The sequence below is a fragment of the Crotalus tigris genome, unplaced genomic scaffold (genome assembly GCF_016545835.1).
Source record: "Crotalus tigris isolate CLP2741 ecotype Arizona unplaced genomic scaffold, ASM1654583v1 scf7180000017666.379230911805:20528666, whole genome shotgun sequence".
Taxonomy (NCBI): domain Eukaryota; kingdom Metazoa; phylum Chordata; class Lepidosauria; order Squamata; family Viperidae; genus Crotalus; species Crotalus tigris.
Window position 1 is genome coordinate 16,675,302 of NW_024096552.1, and position 23,715 is coordinate 16,699,016.

The window sequence follows — 23,715 nt, forward strand, 5'->3', positions numbered from 1 at the left end:
TCATTGGCAAATGTAGTGTAAATCCTTTGGGGTATGCCAGGATTAGCCTTTCAATCTTATATGATTAAATTATTAGTTTCTGATTACATATATAAGGCATTTAAAATCAGTGTGTAAAAGGGAAGAAAGGGAAATAGAAAGAGAGATATTTTTTCCAGAGAGAAAAATGTTGCCACTTGATTAATAAAACACATCTTGGAAAGCTACAAATAAATGAAATCAATTATAAAATGTGCGCACCAATTGTAACATTACTGATGCCACAAACATTTCTGGACCATAAGAAGGGGTTTCTTTTTACTTTCAAAAGAGTAAATAAATATGTTCTTTTTTTTCTAAATTCACTCCAGAATCTATATATAACCATGCGTAATATAAACCTTAATAGAATTAATTATCATTGATATTATAATTAAAGCAACTATATCCTAGAATTCCAGAAATTTTTCATTAAAGCACAAACAATATCATACAACAAACTGCATTGCAGTGGGATGGAAGAGAAGCTGTCTTACTGGACAGGACTACTTAAGTAAAATAAGGTTTTCTTTTCAGGCTTTAGCTACTGTGTTTCCCTGAAAGTAAAACTCACCCCGATAGTAAGCCCTAGCTTGATTTTTGGGGGTGAAACTAAGCCCTAGTTTTGGGGTGAAGCGCACCCCTAAAAATCAAGCTAAGGTGGGGGTAGGGGTGGTGAACCTGCCCCACACACCCTACACCCACTTACCTTACCGATAGGCCCACCACAGCCAGACCTCCCATACCCCGACACCTGTCTCTCTGCTGCTTGACTTCTGCGGTCGCTTGCCGCCACTCGCAGCAAGATGCCACATGGTGCTTCGTGCCACTTCTGCTGCTAGTGGCAAAAAGCCGCACAGCGTTTCAGGACACTTCTGCTGTTCGCATGCTTTGGGTTGCTACTGCTGCTCACACAGTGCTTTGGGCTGTTTGTGCTGCTCGCAAAACGCTTCAGACCGCTTCTGCTACTCACGACAGGCCATGTGGCGCTTCAGGCTGTTTCTGCTGCTCTGTGAGCAGTGGAAATGGCCCAAAGAGCCACATGGCCTCCTGCTGTGAGCAACAGAAGCGGCCCAAAGCGTTGTGCAGCTTCTTGCTGCTAGCAGCAGAAGCAGCCCGAAGCACCATGCGGCGTCCTGCCATGAGCAGTGGCAACGGTGCAATGCGCCATATGACATCCAGCCGCAAGTGGTGGCAAGCATCTGCAGTAGTCAAACAGTGGTGCAACAGGTGTTGGGGTGTGGGAGGCCTGGTTGTTATGGTCCTAAGGTAAGACATTTTGGAGGCAAAAAAAAAAAAAAAAAAGACCAGGTCTTGTTTTCAGGGAAACACAGTAATTCTAATAATTTTTATATATCACTTCTATATTGTACAGTTATTACTATACTAACTTTTGTGTTTGTGATTTTAAAAAGATGAAAAAATAGGATCATTTACAATTTAACTCTATTATATTTGTACTAATATATAATAATAATAATAATAATAATAGTAATAATAATAATAATAGACCAAATGAAGAACAGAATAGAGGCATGGGAAGACAAAGCACTACATGGCCAATACATGAAAAAAAATAGCTGGGAAAGCAGATAATAACAAGACCTGGAAATGGCTAAGAGCAGGAAAATTGAAGAAAGAGACTGAGGGACTAATTCTGGCTGCACAAGACCAAGCCTTAAGGACAAATGCATATAAAGTCAAAATTCAGACGACAGCAACAGACAGTAAGTGCCGGCTATGCAAAGAAGCTGAGGAAACAGTGGACCATCTGGTAAGCTGTTGCAAGAAGATTGCACAGACTGACTACAAGCAGCGGCATGACAAAGTAGCAACAATGGTGCATTGGAAGATCTGCAAAAAATATCATTTGCCTGTAAGCAAAAACTGGTGAGATCATAAAATAGAGAAAGTCATAGAAAATGATAAAATTAAACTGCTCTGGGACTTCAGAATTCAAACAGACAAGCACCTGCAACATAACACCCCAGACTTAACAATTGTCGATAAGAAAGACAAAAAAGTCTGGATAGTGGACGTGGCAGTGCCTGGAGACAGCAGAATAGAAGAGAAAGAACTGGAGAAGATAACAAAATACAAAGACCTACAAATAGAAATAGAAAGACTGTGGCAAAAGCAAGCAAAGGGTAGTACCAATAGTCATAGGCTCCTTGGGTGCAATCCCAAAACAACTGGAGCACCACTTGAACACCATTGGCATTGACAAATTCGCTATTAGTCAATTGCAAAAGGCGGCCTTACTAGGAACTGCTTCCATCCTGCGACGATATCTGTAATACCATCAAACATCCACATCTGCCTATCCCAGGTCCTGGGTAAGGACTCGATAGGTAGACAAAATGCCAAATCCAGTCTGAACATCTGGCTGACTGTGCGATGATCAATAATAATGGTGATAATGAATCTCCTTGAAATATTCCTAAGTCTAAATGTACTACTACTACTACTACTACTACTACTACTACTACTACTACTACTAATAATAATAATAATAATAATAAAGTTGGAAGGGACCTTGGAGGTCATCAAGTCCAGTCCCCTGCTCAGGCAGGTAACCCTATACCATTTTGGACAAATGGCTGTCCAGTTTCTTCTTAAAAACTTCCAGTGTTGGAGCATTGTAAAGGGACATATTTTTATTAACTATAGAAAAACTGAATACATGATATACTTTTACCTATTTTTCCAAACTTAAAAAATTCAATCAGAATTTATTCAGGTAATGTCTTCTGCATAAGCTGGCAAAGTTCATAGCATCAACCGATACTTTCTGGCCAAAAAAACTCTCCACTTTAGATTCAACTCTGAGTAGAACCCAAGGTTTCACTTTTTAGCATGGATCCATTTAATATACACAAACTTTTAATTTGCTCTAACTTAACTGCTCTGAGATATACTTTTGAAGGAATCTTGTAAGTAGACTCTTTAATCCACATGGGAGAAAGTATAAAATTTCTTCCATTATTATATCAATATCAATTGTCCAACTATTGAGGGTGAAGAAATATGATAGCACAATTATACACAGAAGCATAAAATCACATCACCATGACAGATTAGTGATATCACTTCCCATTCAGTTATTAAATAAGACTGCAATCACTAAGCAAAACACATCATGTGACCACAACTTGCAATTTTACTTCCATGATCTAGATTAATTCTGCTTGTCATGAGCCAATAAGGAAGCATGCTAATGGAAATTATATAACTGCAGGACACTGTGTTGGTTATAAATACAAGGACTGGGTTGCAAAGAAAGGTGTTTTTTTACACTATTGTATCTTCAAATAGTCACTAAATAAAGCAATCAATAAGCAAGGAGTACCTGTACAGAAGATCAGGGACAGTGAGGGGGCAGGGCGCCACATTGAAGAAGTTTGGGTCAAAGGCAGGTTTAACTGCATCTAACTAGATTACTTCCTAATGGGTGGAAACAAATAAAAATGTCTTACAATTACTAAGCATAGTTTATGTCAGTTTATTAGCAACTTAAGAATTCTAATCATCGTCAGTTCCTTTCGCAAGACACGCATAGGACAGCAAGTTTCTTCCAATGGATCATATTCGTGGCAGCATCTTCAGCATCTTCCAATTTGATGTCTACTGTCCATAAGTCAATTTTTAACTTCTGATGCCAAGTTTTATGTGGTCTACCTGTCCACTTTCCCTCCCATCGTACAGCATTTTTCAGGTACTGATGTTCTGGCAAGCAAAGAATATGGCCAGCTAGACCCATTTGACATTTTGTCACATGAGCAAACTTCCTGGATCCACTCCACTGCAAAATTTCCTCATTTGTAACACAGTTGCACAAAGTGACACCCAGAATTCTTTGTAGGCAAAGTTAATGGAATACATTGAGCTTTTGTGCTGTGCATGCTGTTATTGCCTATGTTTTACTGGAATAGATCACTGTTGGTACAACAATCGTCTTTTAAAACTGTAACTTAGTCTTCTTATCTATTTTTGGAGCTGGCCAGATAGATTGTAGACTCTGGAATATTGCTGAGACTTTACCAATTCTGTATTTAACAACTGCATCTATGCTGCCAACCTGTGTTGTGATGTGATGTTACTGAATTATGTAAATCTTTGGACATGTTCTACTGGCTGTTAGCTAGTTGTGTTACAAAAATCCTGGAGTATTGGGAAACTACCAGATGACTGGAAAAGGGCTGGTGTAGTTCCCACCTTCAAAAAAAGGGGAAAAATGGATCCAGAAAATTACACACCTATCAGTCTGACATTAGTACCTGGGAAGATTGTGGAAAAGATAATCAAGCAATGAATCTGCAAACACATAGAGGCAAACAAAGTCATAACCAGAAGCCAAGATAGGTTTGTTAAAAACAGAACATGCCAGACTAATTTTACTGCATTCTTTGACAAAGTGACAAAATTAGCGGACAGCGAAATGCTGTAGATATAATTTACTTGGATTTCAATGACGCATTTGATAAAGCAAACCATAACTACTACTTGATAAGAAAAAAATTGGATTAGATAACATCACCAGCAGATAACATCACCATATTTTCTTCAGTGATTTAGACAAGGGGATAGAAGAGGAACTCATCAAATTTACAGATGACACCAAGTTGGCAGGAATAGCCAACACGCAGAAGATAGGCTTAAGATATAGAAGGATTTTGATAGACTTTAATACTGGGCCCTACTTAACAAAATATATAACTCAATGGTGAGAAAACTAATGTTCTACATTTAGGCAAGAAAAATCAAACGCACAAGTATAGAATAGGTCAGTGATGGTGAACTTTTTAGACAATGAGTGCCCAAAAACTGCCCCATCCCCGCACCGCCCCACCCCTGTTCCATCCCTGCCCTGCCCCCACCTACCCGCAGGGCCACCCACCACCTCCACAGCCCGCCACAGATCACCCAGGTGGCCCAGTAATGCCATGCAGTCACGCCCTCCACCCATGCCCTGAAGCATCATCTGTTTGTGGCGGGGTGCAAGGGTGGAGTCTTGTCCCCACTGCCCGACTAATAACATCCATATTATCAAACAAAAACATCATCTTATTAAATTAACATTCAATTAAATATTAGATCAATCCAGATCTAAAACATCTCTACAGTGCCTTTGATCCATTACATATGATTTTAAATTTCTCTTTTCAGTCTTATTCTGGCCTTCTTTTTGTATCAGGCACGTTTCCATAACAAAGCTTCCCTTTCAGCTGATAGGTCTCTCTTTATTGCTTGTAATATCATTTGAGACAGTAAAAAGCATCCTGATCTCTGCATTGGACATCTATTTCTCTTATCCTTAGTAACTAACTACATTAGTTTCTAATGTAGTTGAAAAGTTCTTAAAAATTTAGGAAGTTATTCAGAGTCTGCCTTGAAAGGAGCCCATATTAAACTGTATAGTAGTCAAACTTTAGCAGTTGAACATAGGAAAATATTTTATAACATTTTATATTCAACTACAAAATGCTTTATAATAATTTTTATATCCAAAAATATTTTACAAAAGGTGTCAAGTTTCTAATTCCACAGGAGTCATAGACCCCAGATTTTAGATACATTTTATAAGTTAGCCCATTTGAGGTTCAAAACATTTTGCCCTATGATGCACTGTTTCACCCAGTTAAAAATTATAGACATGAGACATAATCTCAGATAGAATTAAATGCAATGGCAGTACTTTCAATATAAGTTAGGAAAACATGAAATCTGAATGTCTGGACTGACTGAATGTCTGACTTCTTTGCTGGAGAAAGTTTTTTAAAAAATCAAAAATTGCACTGGTCGCTTATACATTACATACATTACACTCAATAGAGCTCCCCTCCTAATGTCCCTGTCCAAATGTTGCAGGGAGGGCAGATTCCTCGGCATACCAGGCTGGAAGACATGTTTTATGTTGAGATGCAGGAAACAAGTTCTGAAAACACTATGTTTATAAGGACTAAGCTCATACCAAGGTTATCTGCTTTTAGCTGTCCATATGGGTTTTGCCCATTAAATGCCTCTCCATCAGTGTCATAATACAAATATTTTGTGTTTCACACCATTAAGAGCTATGATGGCACAGTGGTTAGAATGTACTATTGCAAGCTAATTCTGCTGGACTGCTGACTGCTGACTGCCAGCCATTTGGCAGTTCAAATCTCACCAGCTCACTCAGCCTTCCATCCTTCCGAGGTTGGTAAAATGAGGACCCAAATTGTTGGGGGCAATATGCTGACTCTGTAAACTGCTTAGAAAGGGCTGTAAAGCACTGTGAAGCAGTATATAATTCTGCTATTGCTATTATTAATTTGACAAAAAATTGAACATAACCAAAATTGTTGGCATCAAGGGTAAGCTATAAAAGAGATAGGTAGGTAGGTAGGTAGGTAGGTAGATAGGAAGGTAGATAGGTAGGTAAGTAGGTGGCAGGTAGACACACAGACAGACCAGATTGTACATAGCTCTTTAAAATACAAAAATGAAACATTCCACATGTTCAAGGCAGTTTTTGCTGGAAGTATCTTCTGGGAACATCCACATGACAAGTGGCTTTTGAGCCTAACATTAACAATGTGAAAGTCTCCTCCAAAATCAAAGTGTGAATATAATTTACTATAGAACACTGCATTTTTTGTGGGGGGAGCTGGATCATGAAAGAAAATTACTTAAAGGCAAGATAGATTAACAAGTCTCACTCTTCTAGGGATTTCCAAATGTAATTTTACCAATAACAATTATATATTTTATGACATGCATAACTGAGAATACTGATCTCTAACGGTTGGATAAATAAACATTTTCTTCTTTTAAACAGATTTTTATGATTAATAAAAAGGATAATTTATAAATACAAAAATGTTGTATGAACATGGCAACATTTATATCACTATTCTGATATTTGCTCAGAATTACTTCCATTTTCTATCACTTTCTTTCATGCAGTAGACAAAAGTGTTGATTCTTTATCTGCTTTTAGAACAGAAATTTATTATGACTGCAGACCAGACTTATGGATAGAAGTACATAAAATTCTTGATCTATTATTATAGCAGCCCCATTAATGGCTTTCAATAAAAAAATATTTAATAAAAATAAAATTCATGGAAAAAATAAACGCTGTATTAAAGTACAGCTTTAGTTTAGTATAAAAATTGACATGTAATACTACTTGGTTCTTTTCATGCAAAAAGCTGATTCATTACTGAATCAGTTACAGAATATCTATAATAAGTATAGACCCCCTACAAGCACTCCCTATATTCTACATACAATGAGCAAAGGAAAATTATTATTTCATTCTTAAATACTGTCCTACAGTAAATGTGGCAAAAATCTAATATAGTTTTTATATTCTTTTAGAAGTTTTATTCTTGCTTTTAGTTATATATTATAAATTATTATAATAAGTTTAATATACTTAATAGAAGGGATATTTATTATCTTCTGCTGCACTCCATAGAAATAATTGTGAGAAATCTAACAATAACAAAATGTTTAAATTAGAAACAGTTCTTCCACATGAAACCCTGCATTTTTTTTCACCTAACAATATTTCAGAAGAGATGCTTTTAAGCTGCATAAGGTATTTCATATATATCATTCTAAATCAAATGACTTTATTATAGTCTTTGATCAGCCTTTACAGTAAAAGAGGTAAGTAAAAAGGGAAGTAATTTAACACAGGAATTTGTTATTGGAGAAAGGAAAAAATAGGACAATAAAACAACATACCTAATTAAAATTTTTGCACAAATTATAACTTGGTGAAGATGAAGATATTAGGCCACCTAATATGTGAATGTGGGGACAACAGTCCCTAAAAATAATAAACATCAAATTTATCTGCGTGGAATCTGTATTTGGAAGTAAATACAAGGTATCATATACAAGTTAAGGTATCATAGAAAGGACACCTTAGGAGGACATGGGCAACAGTTTCTACAACTCTGGATTCACAAGAGCAAAGTCTCTGTAACTAAGAAGTTCCATAAAATTTTCCTGCAAGTATATCTGGAAAGGTGGGCACCAAAGCAGGCTCTGGAAAAGACCAATCTATATTTGTTTAAGGTTAAATTGCATAGAAATCCCGCAGTAGAAGGCTTACAACTCTCTAACATTAGGTAACAGGATTCAGGGGCACTGGTAATATCATTTTGGTGATTCTCTCTTTTATTATTGATTTAGCTTTCTCAAGGATTAATTGGCCTAGAAGAGACATCAAGACTGCAAAGTTCTGCTATGCAGATGCAATGTCAATGGGATTGGTAATTGTCTGATAGCAGCAGAGGCATGAGGCCTGCAAGATCAAACATTATGTCTATACAACTCCAAGCTTGCATAAATAATGCACTGCAAACTCTGGCTGACCAATCCTATAGACTGAACAAAGATATTCAGACTCCCTACATATTGTCTTAGGAGATTTTAACAGTGCAAATCTATGCCAGGTTTGTCAAGATACATTCAGCATGCTAACCATCTCACCAGAATGTTTTACACCACTGCTGCTCAACATTAGAAGATGTTTATCACTTTCTACAAGAGTGGCTATGGTGTGCTTCACCTTGTGCAGGTTTATAGACAAAGACTTAAAACCATGAAACTGATAGTTAAAAACAGTCTTGGACTGAGGAGGCAAAGTTTAAGCTATAGGTTTGCCTGAACTACGCAGTCTGGAACATTTTCGAAGCTACCTCAGCAGATTTGGATGAACTTACTGATACTGTGGCATCATATGTCAGTTTCTTGAGGACTAATGTGTGCCAACCAAAAGCATACACGTGTAAGTAACAATAAATCTTGGTACACAGCTAAACTCAAGCAGCTATATCATGCCAAAGAGGAAGCCTACAGGAAAGGAGATAGAATGGTGTACAATCAAGCCAGGAATGTATTAACAAGGGAGCAGTGAAGATAAGCTGCCCATATTTTCATTTACTGAAGATAAGCTGCCCTAATCTTCATTTACTGAAAAGCTGAGCATTCAGCTCTCAGTAAATGAACCATCAAATGTATGGAAAAGCCTGAAAAGGCTACAGCAGCCCCCCCCCCCTTACTGAAGGGAACTGGCAACTGGCAAATGATCTGAATGTGTTCTACTGTAGATTTGAGAGAAAACTACTGTCAAATATTGCTACCTTCCCCATCTCAGATACAACAATAGCCAAGTCTCCTACACCTGACTCCATCCCTCTGGGGCCCCCATCTCTGATGATCCTAGAAAAAGAGGGAGGTGTGAGGTCTACTTCACAGACAAAAGACTGGAAAGCACTTGGTCCAGACAGAGTAACTCCTTCTTGCTTGAAAGTCTGTGCTGATCAAGTGGTCCACATTTTCATCCGCATCTTTAATAAATCATTAGAGATCTATAATGTCCCTCTTGTTTCAAATGTTCTACTATCATCCCGGTAACCAAGAAACCCTCCATCAAGCAACTAAATGACTACAGACCAGTTTCTCTGAGATCTTTAGTTATGAAAACCTTCAAAGGTTATGCTGGTCCACCTGAAAATCATCACAGATCTGCTGGTAGACCTCTTGTAATTTGTCTACCATGATATAGATAACAAATGAAAAATCCATCTGGCTAATGAAGGATCCTAGCTGACCTATTAGATATATTAAGCAAAGATAAAAAAGTTATAGCCATAACATATGAATCCAATGACACAGATCATAGAGCTCTCACACTGCAAACCTGCTCATTCAGAGAGACTGTGGCCAAGAACAAAAGGGGCGTTGTCTTACCTGAATGCCTTTTCTGAGCATGATGATGGAGAATCCACGAGTGGGTTGTCTTAACCTTCCTGCTCAGATGAGACTAAGTCTAGGAAGATGCCATGCCTCCTGCTGGGCTACACTAACCCAGTTTTCGACCAAGGCGAAGCAACCAACGATAGTCTGACACGTTGGTTCCTCCTATCCCTGACACAGGACCAGACGGACCTTAAAGAGCGGGTGTAGATTCTCCATCATCATGCTGAGAAAAGGCGTTCAGGTAAGACAATGCCCCTTCTCCAGCATGATGACTGGAGAATCCACGAGTGGGACATACCAAAGCCACTCTGTCCCTACAGGGGGGAACTAGTCTGAGCTTGTGTCCCACTGGCTGATACTATTTGCTGCAACACCCTCCGGCCAAACAAAGCATCCGAAGAGGCAAACTTGTCCAACTTGTAACGCCTGATAAACGAGGAAGGGGAAGATCAAGTTGCTGCTTTGCAGATTTTCTCAATGGATGCCTGTGTCGACCAAGCCGCTGATGTAGCCACACTGTGTGTGGAATGGGCAGTGATATGGCTGGGAACAGGCAGGGAATGTGACACGTATGCATGGATGATACAAGCCTTAATCCACCTTCCTATGGTCGAAGAAGAGACTTTCTGGCCCATGAAAGAGGGCTGAAAGGAAACAAACAGTGCCTCGGACCTGCGGAAGGCAGAAGTCCGTTTAATATAATGTCGCAGGGCCCTGCGCACATCCAGCTTATGCCACTGCCATTCTAGTCTATGAGATGGACGAGGGCAAAAATTGGGAAGTACTACCTCCTGCGTCCTATGAAACTGGGTATTCACCTTGGGGACAAATGTTGAATCTAAACGAAGGACCACCCTGTCCTCATGGAAGATACACAGGTCCCCTCTGACGGAGAGGACTGCCAGCTCAGAAATGCGTTTCGCTGATGTGACGACAATCAAGAAGGCCACCTTCATTGAAAGGAGTCGTAGAGTGCAAGACTTAATGGGTTCAAATGGTAGTGAAGTCAAGGCCTGTAGAACCCGTGACAGGTCCCAAGAGGGGTATCGACGTATCGCCAGTGGCTTGGCGTTAGTTGCCCCCTTGAGAAAGGAGCATACCATGGGGTGCTGGGTCAAAGGAGCAGAATTGTCACATGTAAGTACCGTGGATAATGCCGCTACCAGTCTGCGGATAGTATTCGGAGTTAACCCTTTATCTAGACCCTCCAACAAATAGTCCAAGATATTTGGAATAGGGATGGAGAAGGGATGGAAGTGGTGCCTAGTGCACCAGAGGCAAAAGCTCTTCCATGTCGCATTGTAAATCCTATTTGTAGAGGGGCGTCTGGATGCCTGAATCATAGAGATCACCTTCGATGAATAGGATTTCCAGGTCAGGTTCCGCTGCTCAAGTGCCAGGCAGTTAACTGAAGCCACTGGGGATCCGAGTGTTGAAGGACTGAGGGAAATGTGATCTGGCTGAGGGAAATGCGATCTGGAGGAATCCTCCATGCCAGGGAAATGGAAAGGTCCACGAGGTCGGCAAACCATGGATGTCTTGGCCAATGCGGAACAATTAGTATGATCTCTGCCTGTTCCTGCAGCATCTTGCAGATGGTTGCTGGAATCAGGGGGGGGAGGAAAGGCGTACAACAGCTCCCTGGGCCACTTGCTGCGGAGGGCGTCCGTCCCCTCTGCCCCTGGGGATGGGAACCTGGAGAAGAACCTCGGAAGTTGGGAGTTGGTTGGAGAGGCAAATAGGTCTAATAGCGGCTGACCGAATCTGTCCAAGATTTCCCTGAACAGAGCTGGGTCCAAGTGCCACTCGAAGTGGTCCACCGTCGACCTGCTCAGGGAGTCTGCCTGTCAGTTTGCCTCTCCCGAGATGTGCTCTGCTTTGAGAGAGCAGAGATTGGCTTCCGCCCAAGAGCTCAAAAGGTGGGCCTCGTTCATGAGGGACCTGGACCGGGTCCCTCCCTGTCTGTTCACATGGGCTTTCGCTGCCATGTTGTCGGTCAGCACCAGAACATGTTGTCCCGCCACCCTGTTGGTGAAGTGGCATAAAGCTAGGTGTATGGCCCTGAGCTCCAGCCAATTTATGCCGTGTCTTAAGTCCGAGCTGGACCAGCGACCCTGAACTAATTGTGATTGGAGGTGAGCTCCCCAGCCGAAGAAGCTGGCATCTGTGGTCAAGGTGAGCCTGACCAGCTCCTTGAATAGAGATCCCTTGGTCATCGCCGGGGAGGTCCACCACTGGAGGGAGTGTAATGTCTAGTGTGGAACTTTTACTCTCCTGTCAGAAGAGCTGGTGCCCAACCTCTGAAAGGGAAGTAGAAACCACTGAAGCTCTCTGGAGTGTAATCTGGCCCATGGAACTATTCCCATACAGGAGACCATTTTCCCCAGCAACAGCGACAGCACTACCAGAGGAACTACCCTCTCCCCTCAGACCCAGTGTATGAGGGCCTGAATGCTGTCTCGACGTTCCTGGGAGAGAAAAACCTTGCAGAGTTCCAAGTCTATGATTGACCCCAGGTGAAGGGGGCAAGTTGAAGGAACAGTGTGGTTCTTTTGGAAGTTCACGGAGAACTTGAAGGATCCTGATGAGGGCCAGGTCTGACTGGGCCGACCTGAAGGAATGGGACTGAATCAGGATGTTGTCCAGATAACATTGCATGCGTACCGGAACCATTCTTAGGTGGGCAGCTACTACCGCTAAGATCTTTGAGAAGTGCCCTGTACTGAAAATGCTGATGGGCGTAGCAAAATCTGAGGAATTTGCAATGCTCAGGAAGGATAAGAACATGCAAATAAGCCTCTGTTGAGTCTATGGATGACAGGAAATCCTCCTTCCTGATACTGGCAAGGATAGATTTGAGAGTCTGCATTTTGAACCTCTTGTAATCCAGGTGGTAATTTAGTCCTTTCAAGTCCAATATTACTCTCCAACCTCCTGAGGCTTTCGGAACCACAAATAGAGTGGAGTAAAACCCTCTTCCCCTCTGTACCCTGGGTACTGGTTCTATGGCCTCTATTTGCTGTAGATGAGCAATGGCCATGGACATGAGCTTTGCCTTGGTAGCGTTCCTTGGGTTGGGGCAAGCGAGGAAGCATTCTGGAGGGTTGGTTAAGAATTCCAAGGTAAGGCCGTGTTAGATGGTGTCTAACACCCAGAAGTATGTGGTGGTGGCTTCCCATGCACTGGTGAAGAGAGAAAGCTGACCACCTATGGGAGAGGCCTCCCTGGAGTCACTTGGTCCATCTAAATGGACAGCCTCCGGAACCCCGAAAGGGCCGTTTAGATTGGAACTGGGGCCCGGTCCAGGGGACTGGGCAGTCCTGATGGCGGTTCTGTCTGGGGGGAAAGGAGCGAGGGTTTCGGGACCAGTCCCAGGTAGGTCCGGAGCAAAAGGACTGCCTCCGGGAGTCCTGTTGGGATCTCCTATCCGCTCTCCTAGGAATGTGCACCAGTACCTTGCACTTGTCTTTATTCTCGACCAGATAAGGATCGAGAGCTGTGCCGAATAGATAATTACCACTGTAAGGAGCGGTTGCCAATTGCCACTTAGACTTCAGGTCAGACCGCCATTGTTTGAGCCAAAGAAGTCTGCAGGCCAACACGCTTGCGGCTATGGCTCGTGAAGAGTACCTGGTGGAATGAAGCGAAGTGTCCACCACGTATTAAGATGTGGCAACCAGCTTGCCCAGGGTTTGATGCACTTGTACCTGGTCTGGGGTAACCAAAGCCTGAAGCTCGCGAAGCCAAATGATGGAGGATCTGGCGAAGGACGATGATATTGCTGCCTTCACCAACCACGCCGAGGCTTGATGAGACCTACGTAGGGAAAACTCAAACGCTCTTAGAGCCTCAGCCATGTCCCCTGGTACAGTGGGGGAAGAAAATAGAGAAGTTAAAGGTGCGTCCACAAGAGGCACCTCCAGAAACGAACAGAAGGAGGGTGCAACATTAAAACGTTTTTTCTCTGTCCCACTGGGAGTGGGGAGAGTGCCAAGGGATGTCCATTGCTTTTGGACAGTGCTGAAGAAGAAGGGCGGAGAGGGAATGTGCCTCTCCATGACCACCGGCTCAGAAAATAGTGGGTTCGAGTCCTGGGTGATGAGAGGTGCCGGCTGTGGCTCCTGGTCTGGGGCGATGTTGGCCGAAGTACATGCCTTCAGGAGCAATGACTTGAACAGCAATGGGTCAAACAAGACAGTGAAAGGAGAAGGATCTGGAGAGGCCTCCTCATTGTCTGACAGCACAATGCCAGACGTCTCGTAATCATCTGATCCCAATTCCCTACCCTGAGAAGATCTGTTCGAGAAGGCAGAGCCAGGAAACAGGTGTGTCTGTTTGGGGAAATGTTGTCAATGGAGGCACAGGCTCCTGAGGGGGCCGCTGACCCAGGGAGGAGGCCATATATTGAGCGAAAGCCTGAGCCATCAGGGCCTGAAACTTGTCAGGCCACGTCCCCTTTTGTTCTACTGGACGACTCCTGCTGCCGTAGGCGTAAAGGTAGCCTTCAGTCCCGGTTGAACTCTAGGAGATGGGGAACTCCCCCCGAGGACCTGTTACCGGATTAGAGGAAGGGAGATCCACCTGTCCAGTTTCCCCGAGGAGACCAAGCCTGCGAGGCTGAATTGAATGGCGCACGCTGAGGCTCAAAAAGCGAAGCCTCCAGTGGAACAGAGGAAACCAATTCTGTTCCACTCAAAGTGAGCCTCTGAGCTCTGGAGAACTCCCTTTCCAGCACCTGATGTCTCCTCGTGACCTCTCTCTCAGCTGTTTTGGAGGGCTTTTTGGTAGATATAGCCTTGGCTTTAGCTTTAATTCTCCCTGCCGCCTCCAATTTGGAGAACCTACATTTTTTCTTGGCGGGGGATCCAGAAACGCCCTGAAGAGGCTGAGGAGTCGAATTATCTGCCATTGTAGTCAAGATATTCCGAGTAGGAGATATCTGACACGTGAGCGGAACAAAATTCTTAGCCTGTCTGAGTTGGATAGACCAGGTTCTGACCAACTTAATCAATGGCTGACATTAACAGATAACGAGCTAATGGCTATCTGCGAGGCCACACCTGGTGGCACAGTGCCCACACCTTTTCAATGGACAGGGGTGAATGAAATCCCTTGGTAGCAAGGATCTGCAGAGAAATACTGGAAATGGCAGCGGTGCCCAAAGGTATACTTGCCTCCTAACTTTAACGTGACAGGATGGGGTCAGAAGTGTCTGTAGTTACTCTCTGAGGACCTGCTTCTTTATGTCCCTTGTAACGCTGCTGCGGTCAAGCCTTATAATAGTTGGCCGAGGGAACCAACAGGTAAACTGAACCTGAGAGGGTTGAAGGCCTCTGATGTCCCTTCAGAAGAGACAATGAACAAAATGGCGGCTGACCTAATTGTACTGCTCCCTGGACACCTAAATTGAGTAGGGTAAAGAAGAGGCCCTTGTGGGACTCTTAATGTTAATGCCTCCAAGATAATGTCCTTAATGATTGCTGTGCCCTTTTCAGATTAAGCAAGGCTCTGAGACAGCAATCAGTCCTTCAAGCGGCACTCAAAATGGCGGCCGCACCAAAAATAACAGTCAGCTGAAGGCTGACAGGACTGGTCAGGTCCTAAGGAGAATCAGCCCGGGCTGCGCTGCTTGCCTTGGGTCCGAAAAAAGTCCTGCAGTGCCTGTCAAGCTAATGAAGCAATTCAGTGATTCTCATGGAAGCCAAAGTCAAGAAATTAGGTCACTGAGCTCTGCGCAGTCTTCTGATCGTTGGCAAGCTGCAGCAAGGAGACAGGAGGCTCGCGAGCACAGTTCAAACGGGGAAGTCCAACAGGGCTCCAATGAAGCTCCGTGGCGTCAGGATCAGCTGGGGGTCGCTCGAGAAAGCGAAACGACCCACCCTGTGAGGAGAGCTCTCCCAGATGGCCAGAAGGCTCTGATTGTCCAGAGAAGCCGAAACGATGAAATTGAGCCCTGTCTGTCTCGATTTAAGTGAGTCCAATTTAAGCTAAAAGAGTCCAACTCACAGCGAGAAGGAGAATCCATGAGGATCTTTAACCTAACTGCTAGGCCTAGAAGGAGCCCAAAATAAAGCATCCTGCTGAGCGAAGACTAAGTCGAAAACTGGGTTAGTCTAGCCCAGCAGGAGGCATGGCAACTTTCTAGACTTAGTCTCATCTGAGCAGGAAGGTTAAGACAACCCACTCGTGGATTCTCCAGTCATCATGCCGGAGAATAAGCTGAACATCAATTCTCATGCCTATATTTTTTCTTATGAAAAGAACCTGGATCTAGTCTGGATTTAATTTCTATCCATTATCCCTCATCTAAACCAATATCAGATTTAGGACACATTCAGTGTTCAAGGGTACCTGTAGCTTACTTGGAGTTGGACCACAAGAAGCAAGAGAATATATTGCAAGCCAATTCACAATGCTATCTCTTTTGGGACTAAGCATATTGCTTGATTTTCTCATTAACAATAAGAGAAGTGATACTGACACTTTGAGAACTGGTGCTATTGCCTTTATCAAATCTTCGCTGTTAAGCAATATTCCATTATCATAAACAATTTTGCCTGCTTTTAGGACTATGGTTTCATACTTGTCGATGCCATATCACATACCATTATTTTTATCAAATCTTGTATGTTTTTAATAAGGAATTTAGTTGAGCTGATTCCAAAAATTTTGAAACATTCATGAATTTCCTAGACAGATTCAAGTGTGTTCAAGAAATTTCTTAATCCAGCTGTGTGACACAGAATCAATGCCTATTTGTAGTCTATCCAAGCCATAAACAAATTTGTTCTTTTTTCAAATTCTTAAAACCAACGTGTCAATGACCAGTCCTTTGTTCCTCTAGAATTCTTGCAGCACCTTTTTTGTTCTACAGAGAGTAAATAATCTTTTCAAATAGCTATAGATTTGATTTGCAACTATGCCCATAAGTAGCTTTTATGTTATTGACAAACAGGTTATGGGACTGCAGTTTCCAGACTCATTTCCCTCTTCTTCATTCTTTTGAATTAGGAATGCCCTTCCAATTATTAGCCATTTTTTTGTTTTTTGGTTATTTTAACCAAAATCCATGAAGCTCATCTGATCCAGGAAAATTCCAGTTTTTGACCTTCTATGATTGATTTCAGATCATTTCTTCAATTATCTTCCATACTGAGTAATTTCACTGCATTTTCAACTTGCTTGATCTATGTTGCACTCTTATTGTGATTCCTATTGTTTTCCCAAATTTTCCAACGTTTTAGAGAACTGATGCTAAATTGCAAATTCTGCTGGTATTGAACTATTTGATTGTCCTATTGCCTGATCTTTTTTTTTTATTGAAAAATTTTTAAAAGTTTTACAAATAAACAACCAACCCTCACCCAATCCCTCCCAAACCCCCCCTCCCTCTCCCCTCCCCGAGCTTCCCAGAACTGAATACAGGCTTATTTAAAATTTTAAAAAACCTAAACAAATTTTTACAACTTATAAAATGATTAATAATAAAATATATATGACCTAGGCATTGAAAAGAAAAATACTTTAAAAAGAAAGAAAAAAGAGAGGAAAAAGAGAGAGAGAAAGAAAAAGAAGAAGAAAGAAAGATAAAAAAATAAAAGAAAAAAAAGAAGGAAGAAAACAAAAGACGGAAAAAGAAAAAAAAAACAATCTATAAAATATCAAAATTTTTTATACAATTTATGAAAAAGCTAAATGATATTTTTCCATATCCAAATTATATTGTATAAAATTTATCCATTTTTCCCATACAACAAAAAATTTCTCTTGAGATTGCTCCTTTAAGAAAGCCGAAATCTTTGCCATTTCCGCCAAATAAGAAACTTTATAAAACCACTCTTGTAAGGTAGGCAAAGATTCCTTCTTCCAATATTGTCCTACTAACAGCCTTGCGGCTGTAATCAAATTTAACATCAGTATAACTACCTTAGCATCACAATCAGTAACAATACCTAATAAAAATAATTGCGGGGTAAATTTTACCCTCCTTCTAAAGATTCTTTGAATATTCCACCATATCTTAATCCAGAAAGCTTTTATATTTTTACACGACCACCAAATATGATAATAAGTAGCATCCAAGCAACCACATCTCCAACATTTAGGCTGTAGATCAGGGTACATAATAGACATTTTTTGTGGGTCAAGGTGCCATCTATAAAACATTTTATAAAAATTCTCTCTTAAGTTCTGCGCTTGTGTAAATTTAACATTCCTCACCCATATAAGTTCCCAAGTATCCAATGGGATTGGTTCACCAATATTTTGTGCCCATTTAATCATACAATCTTTGATTAATTCAGATTCTGAATCCGTTTCCACTAAAACCCCATAAACTCTCTTAATATGAGTTGGTCTTTGATCCCTTACTTGTTTAAAAAGATTTTCATCTTCTCTAAGCCAACCCATATTATGATCCATCTTCCATCTCTCCACTATTTGTCTATATTGAAACCATGAGTAAATAATATTTTCATGTATTAAATCTTCCAAAGATTTTAACTGCCAATTTTGACCATCCCATCTAAGTAATTGTATATAGGAAAACGTATCCATCTTAACTCCTCTCTTTATCCCCTCTATCGCATGCCAAGGTATAGCCCATAATGGTATTTTAAAATCACTTTTATAATATTTCCTCCATACCCTGAGCAAAGAAATCCTTATAATATGTGATTTAAAAACCCGATCCACTTTTTTATTAAAAATTAGATAGGCATGCCATCCAAAAAGTAAATCCCAACCCTCCAAATGGAGTATTTCTACATTTGTTAAATTCACCCAATCACTAATCAATGTTAGAACCACAGCATCATAATATAATTTCAAATTTGGTACCTTGAGTCCACCTCTCTCACGGAAATCTTGCATAATTTTAAGTTTTACCCTTGGTTTTTTCCCTGCCCAAATAAATTTATTAATACCTTTCTGCCATTCATTTAAGTTAAGTTCATTCGTTAAGATAGGTAACATTTGAAACAAAAAAAGAAATTTGGGTAGAACATTCATTTTAATAACTGCAATTCTACCCATGAGAGATAACTGTACGTTATCCCAATTCTTTAAATCCTTCTGTACCCCAATCCACAACTTTTCATAGTTATTTTTATACAATTTTACATTAGAAGCAGATAATATAACCCCCAAATATTTTACCTTATCAACAACTTCAAAATCTGTTAAGTTAACCAAAGTCTGTTTATCACAATTAGTCATATTTTTAGGTAATATTTTAGTAATATTATTGATTTTAAAACCCGAAACACACCCATATTGATGAATCAATTGTAATAATTTTACTACCGAGTAAGTAGGTTGAGACAAAGTAACAACCAAGTCATCTGCAAAAGCTCTTAACTTATATTCTTTTTTATTGATTTCTATTCCTTTTATTTCTTGCGATTCCCGAATTTTAATCAACAAAATTTCCAATGTTAAGACAAACAATAACGGAGATAATGGACATCCCTGTCTTGTACCTTTTTCTATTGTGAAAACCTCTGACAAACCCCCATTAACAATAAGTTGAGCAGTCTGTTTTTGATATATATTGGATAAAGCTTGTAATATATTTTGGCCAAAATTCATCTCCTTGATTAAACTTAACATAAACTGCCAGTTCAGTTGGTCAAAGGCTTTTTCGGCATCCAAAAATATCAGCCCTGCAGAGACTTGGTTGTTTTTATCTAAATATTCTAATAAGTTAATAATTTGTCTAACATTATTTTTCATATACCTTCCAGTTATAATACCCGATTGGTCCTTATGTATAAGCTGTTGCAAGACCCCCATAAGCCTATTAGCTAAAATTTTTGCAAAAATTTTATAATCCACATTTAAGAGAGATATAGGCCTATAATTCTTAGGTAAGGTAAGATCTTGATCTTCTTTTGGAATCAGAGATATAAAAGCATTGCGCCATGACGGAGGAATCTCTAAACCTTGTAATATATTATTAAAAAGCTCACATAAAGGTTGAGTCATCTCTTCTACTAAAGTTTTGTAATAAATAGATGTCAAACCATCCGTACCCGGCGCTTTACCTAATTCTAATTGCTTAATAGCTGTCACAATTTCCTCATTGGTAATTAAACCATTAATCTCTTTTTTCTGATCTTCTGTTAATTTAGGAAGATTAACTTTACTTAAATAATTATTTATATCTGTAGTTTGTACATTAGTACTCTTATATAATTTCTGATAATATTCTAAAAAAGATTTCTTAATCAACTCTTTCTGATAAACCAGTTTACCATTATAGTTTATTTTATCTATGAGTCTGTGTCTCTGTTTCTTTCTTAACTGATAAGCCAACCATCTCCCTGGTTTATTAGCATTACAAAATGTATTTTGTTTCATAAACATTAAATTAGTTGCAGCTTGATCAGCCATCAACATATTAAATTGTGTTTTTAACAATTTTATGGCTCCTTTCACCTTTTCATCTAAAGGATTTGAGATTAAAAACTTCTCTTTTAATTTAATCTCATCTTCCAATTCTTTACGTTTCTGAGTCTGCTTTTGTCTATAAGAATTATTCATTTTTATCAAGATCCCACGCATAAAGGCTTTACTTGCATCCCATACCATTGACATTGGTGTTCCTTTATACATATTTAAAACAAAATAGTCCTTTAAACATTCCTTTAATTTTTGAACATTTTTTTCCTGTTTAAATAAATTCTCATTCAACCTCCAGGATCTCCTCTCCTCTTTCTCAGCAACCAGTTCCATCCAGACTGGACTATGATCTGTCAATGACCTAGGAAAAATTTTTACATTCTTCACCCTATTATATAAATCTGTTGTAATCAAAAAAAAATCAATTCTTGAGAAAGACTGGTGTCTATCTGAGAAAAAGGTGAAGTCTCTTTCCTCTTGATTACGTTCGCTCCAATAGTCTCTCAATTCCCAATCTTCTTTCAAATCAAAAAAAGCTTTAGGTAATTTAGCCTGTTTGAAAAAGGTAGAAAAACCTTTTTTGTCCTTTTGTGTATCTAAAACACCATTCCAGTCTCCCATTAATATCACAGACCTATAATCCAACAGAGTTATTTTCTGATGTAGCAATCTATAAAATTGTTCCTGTTGCTGGTTTGGTGCATACAGTCCCACTATAAGTATTTTTTTACCATATAAGCCAAGTTCAATCATAACATATCTTCCTTGAGGATCTGATTCTACCAGACAGGCTGGTAGATTTTGCTTAACATAAATTACCACACCCCCTTTTTTCCCAGGGGCAGGAGATACAAAATGAGATCCCAAGCGAGCATTAGCTAAATATTTTTGGTCTTTAAGTAAGATATGAGTTTCCTGCAAACAAATAATGTCATTATTATGTTGCTTTAAATAGTGAAAGATTTTCTTTCTCTTCTGAGGAAAATTTAGACCGTTAACATTCCAGGTCAGGAACTTTGCCATCTCCCTCAACCAGGAGCCTGGAGAAGATTCCCTCAAGGTCTGCTACTGAAGAATATGTTGCAGAGCTTTTGGGTCTTGCTCCTCCCACCGGCATTGAAACAATCTGATGAGAAGATTCTTTAGCTTCTTACTTCTGTTGTTCCTTTTGCTTACGTTTATGTGCTGCACGAGTCATTCTCTGTTCTTTAACCTCTGCTTGACGCATCCATTCCACCTGCCCAGCAGCCATCGAGCCTAGTCCTTCAGACTGCTGTTCTACCTCTTTGTCACTCAAAGCTCTCTGAGTCATGGATGAAGATGAGCCTGCTCCCAGGACCGTGTTGTAAAATTCTTTAGCTTTAGCAACCGTATTAAGTCTATAACGTGTCCCCGCATGGCTCAAAACAATACCCATCGGGATCTCCCATCTAAATGGCATCAATCTTGTTTTGAGTTCATTTGCTAAAAAAGCAAAATCTTTTCTACTTCTTAAAAATTTGGATGGGATTTCCTTTAAAATAATAATATCTTGGGCAGCAATCTGGAATCTCTTATTATAAAAAGCTTGTAAGATCTGATTACGCAGAGACTTCTTAGCAAAGTAAATCACCACATCTCTTGGCAAATTCTTCTGTTTCGCAATCCAAGAATTAACTGTAGATTTTTTCCACTTCTCCACGTAATTCATCTTTATCTATATTCAAAACAACAGCTAAATCATTGATCACCATCTCCATCAAATCTTGATTCATATCTTCTTTAAGACCCCTAATTCTCAAGGCATATTCCATCTGTCTATACTGAAACATAAGAATATCATCTTGTGAAGTTTCCACCTTTTTTTCCATATCTTGGAATTTATACTCAAGAAAATCTACTTTTTCTGCGACTTCTTCCACTCTGGAGTCCAGCTTCACGACCACAGAAGCCAATCCAGATAAAGCTGTGACTATATCTTGCCTCAAAATAGTATTATTCTGTTCAAAAAGCTCCTTCATTTCTTTCTTCATTTCCTCCTTACTTTCAGACTTGCTCTGTTCCAGAAGTTGCTTCACTTCCTCCCTAAATTGAGACACAGCATTTCCCATTATATCTTTAATGTCTTGTGCAGACGAGCCTGATGGGGGAGGAAAAGGTGGAGATGTAGCCTTAGGTTGCTGCACCGGTGGTGTTACTTTAAGTTGTTGTTGAACAGTTGCAATGACAGGAGAAGAAATCACCTTAGAAACTATAGAAGCTGGTTGTCTCTTTGAAGCCATTTTAAAGTTAGTCTCTCTTTCTTTCTTCTTAAAAAAAAATGCTTAAATCTTTACAAATAAAAAAAGATCAGAAAAAATACAATAAAAATAAGAACTTCCAAAGCACTTTAAAAGAAAAAAGAAAAAGAAACTTAAAAAAGAAGAAAAAAAAGCAATGCTAAGTATACATTTCATTCAGTCCGTCTTTTCTTTCCGGAGATTAAAAAAAACAACACTTTCAAAGCGCCATTTTACTTTCACTCTCACTTTCCGCTCGAAAAAAAAAATCACAGAAAAAAGAATCAGCATAAGCTAAGAAAGAAATTAAAAAAGAAATAAATCTCTAACTCTAAGAAAAATCCTTTAAACAGTTCTGTCCGCTTTAAAAGTCACTCACCAGAAAACTTTAAGTGCGGAGATGGTAGCGGCGTTTCACTTTGCTTCCAAAGAAACAAAGACAGCTGAGAGGCGGAGAAGGCACGAACTCCGAGGGAGCACTCTTTCTACCCCCCTAAAAAAAAAAATCCAGGGAAGGTTAAGAGGTTCTACCTCTATTCATGCAGTCTCTACCCCTTCCCTTTGCCCGGGAAGGTGATTTCGAACCGCGGGCCAACTGATGTACGCTGTGCTCCGCGGATCTAACACCATCTCAGGAGGACGGCTACAAGGTAGCCGCCATCAGCGTCACTCACCACCGGAAGCTCCCTATTGCCTGATCTTCATATCAGCTGCTCTACAACCTCTGCAATCCCTTTAATCTTCAGGTTGTACTTCACACAAAGATTAGTTTTGATTTTCTTAGCTATGAGATTTTTTTCTTTGTTTTCAGTTCCAATAGCATTTTTATTTAATTTTCATTCTTAAAAATTTTATTCCTTCATATTTTAAGCTACAATTCTTCAATGCCTACATAGCCTGCAGCATCAGCTGTTTCATTTGGACAATGAACTTCTGAAATATCTGTCTTCTTCCTCAGAGAACGCAAGCCCTGAAATCACATCAAGGTACTAGGGGATTATTATTTTATGATTCATCACATAGTTAGCCAATTATTTAGACTGGATTTCGCAAATTTATCCACCTATTGAGTCCCTTCCAAGGACCTGAGATAAGCAGATGTTCTTCTTTGATGGTGATAAAGGTATGATTGTAGGATGTAAGCTGTTCCAAGTAAAGCTGTCCTTAACGAATTGAGATTTTGTAATTTTATTTATTATTTATATGCTGCCCATCTCATTACCCTAAGTGACTCTGGACAGCTTGCAGTGGCATAAAAGCATAAATATTAAAAATATTA

General features: G+C 40.0%; 1 protein-coding gene across 13 annotated transcripts in view; it reads right to left on the reverse strand.

The window, feature by feature from the left end:
• BBS9 (Bardet-Biedl syndrome 9) overlaps positions 1-23,715 on the reverse strand; it is a 273,478-nt gene that overhangs the window by 157,488 nt on the left and 92,275 nt on the right. Inside the window, exon 19 of one of the 13 annotated variants that reach the window (XR_005555993.1) lies at positions 3,368-3,462. The exons of the other annotated variants lie outside the window; for them this stretch is intronic. The gene's annotated coding sequence lies outside the window, so the exon portion shown is untranslated. The remainder of the gene's footprint in view (positions 1-3,367; positions 3,463-23,715) is intronic. 13 annotated transcript variants of the gene reach the window in all.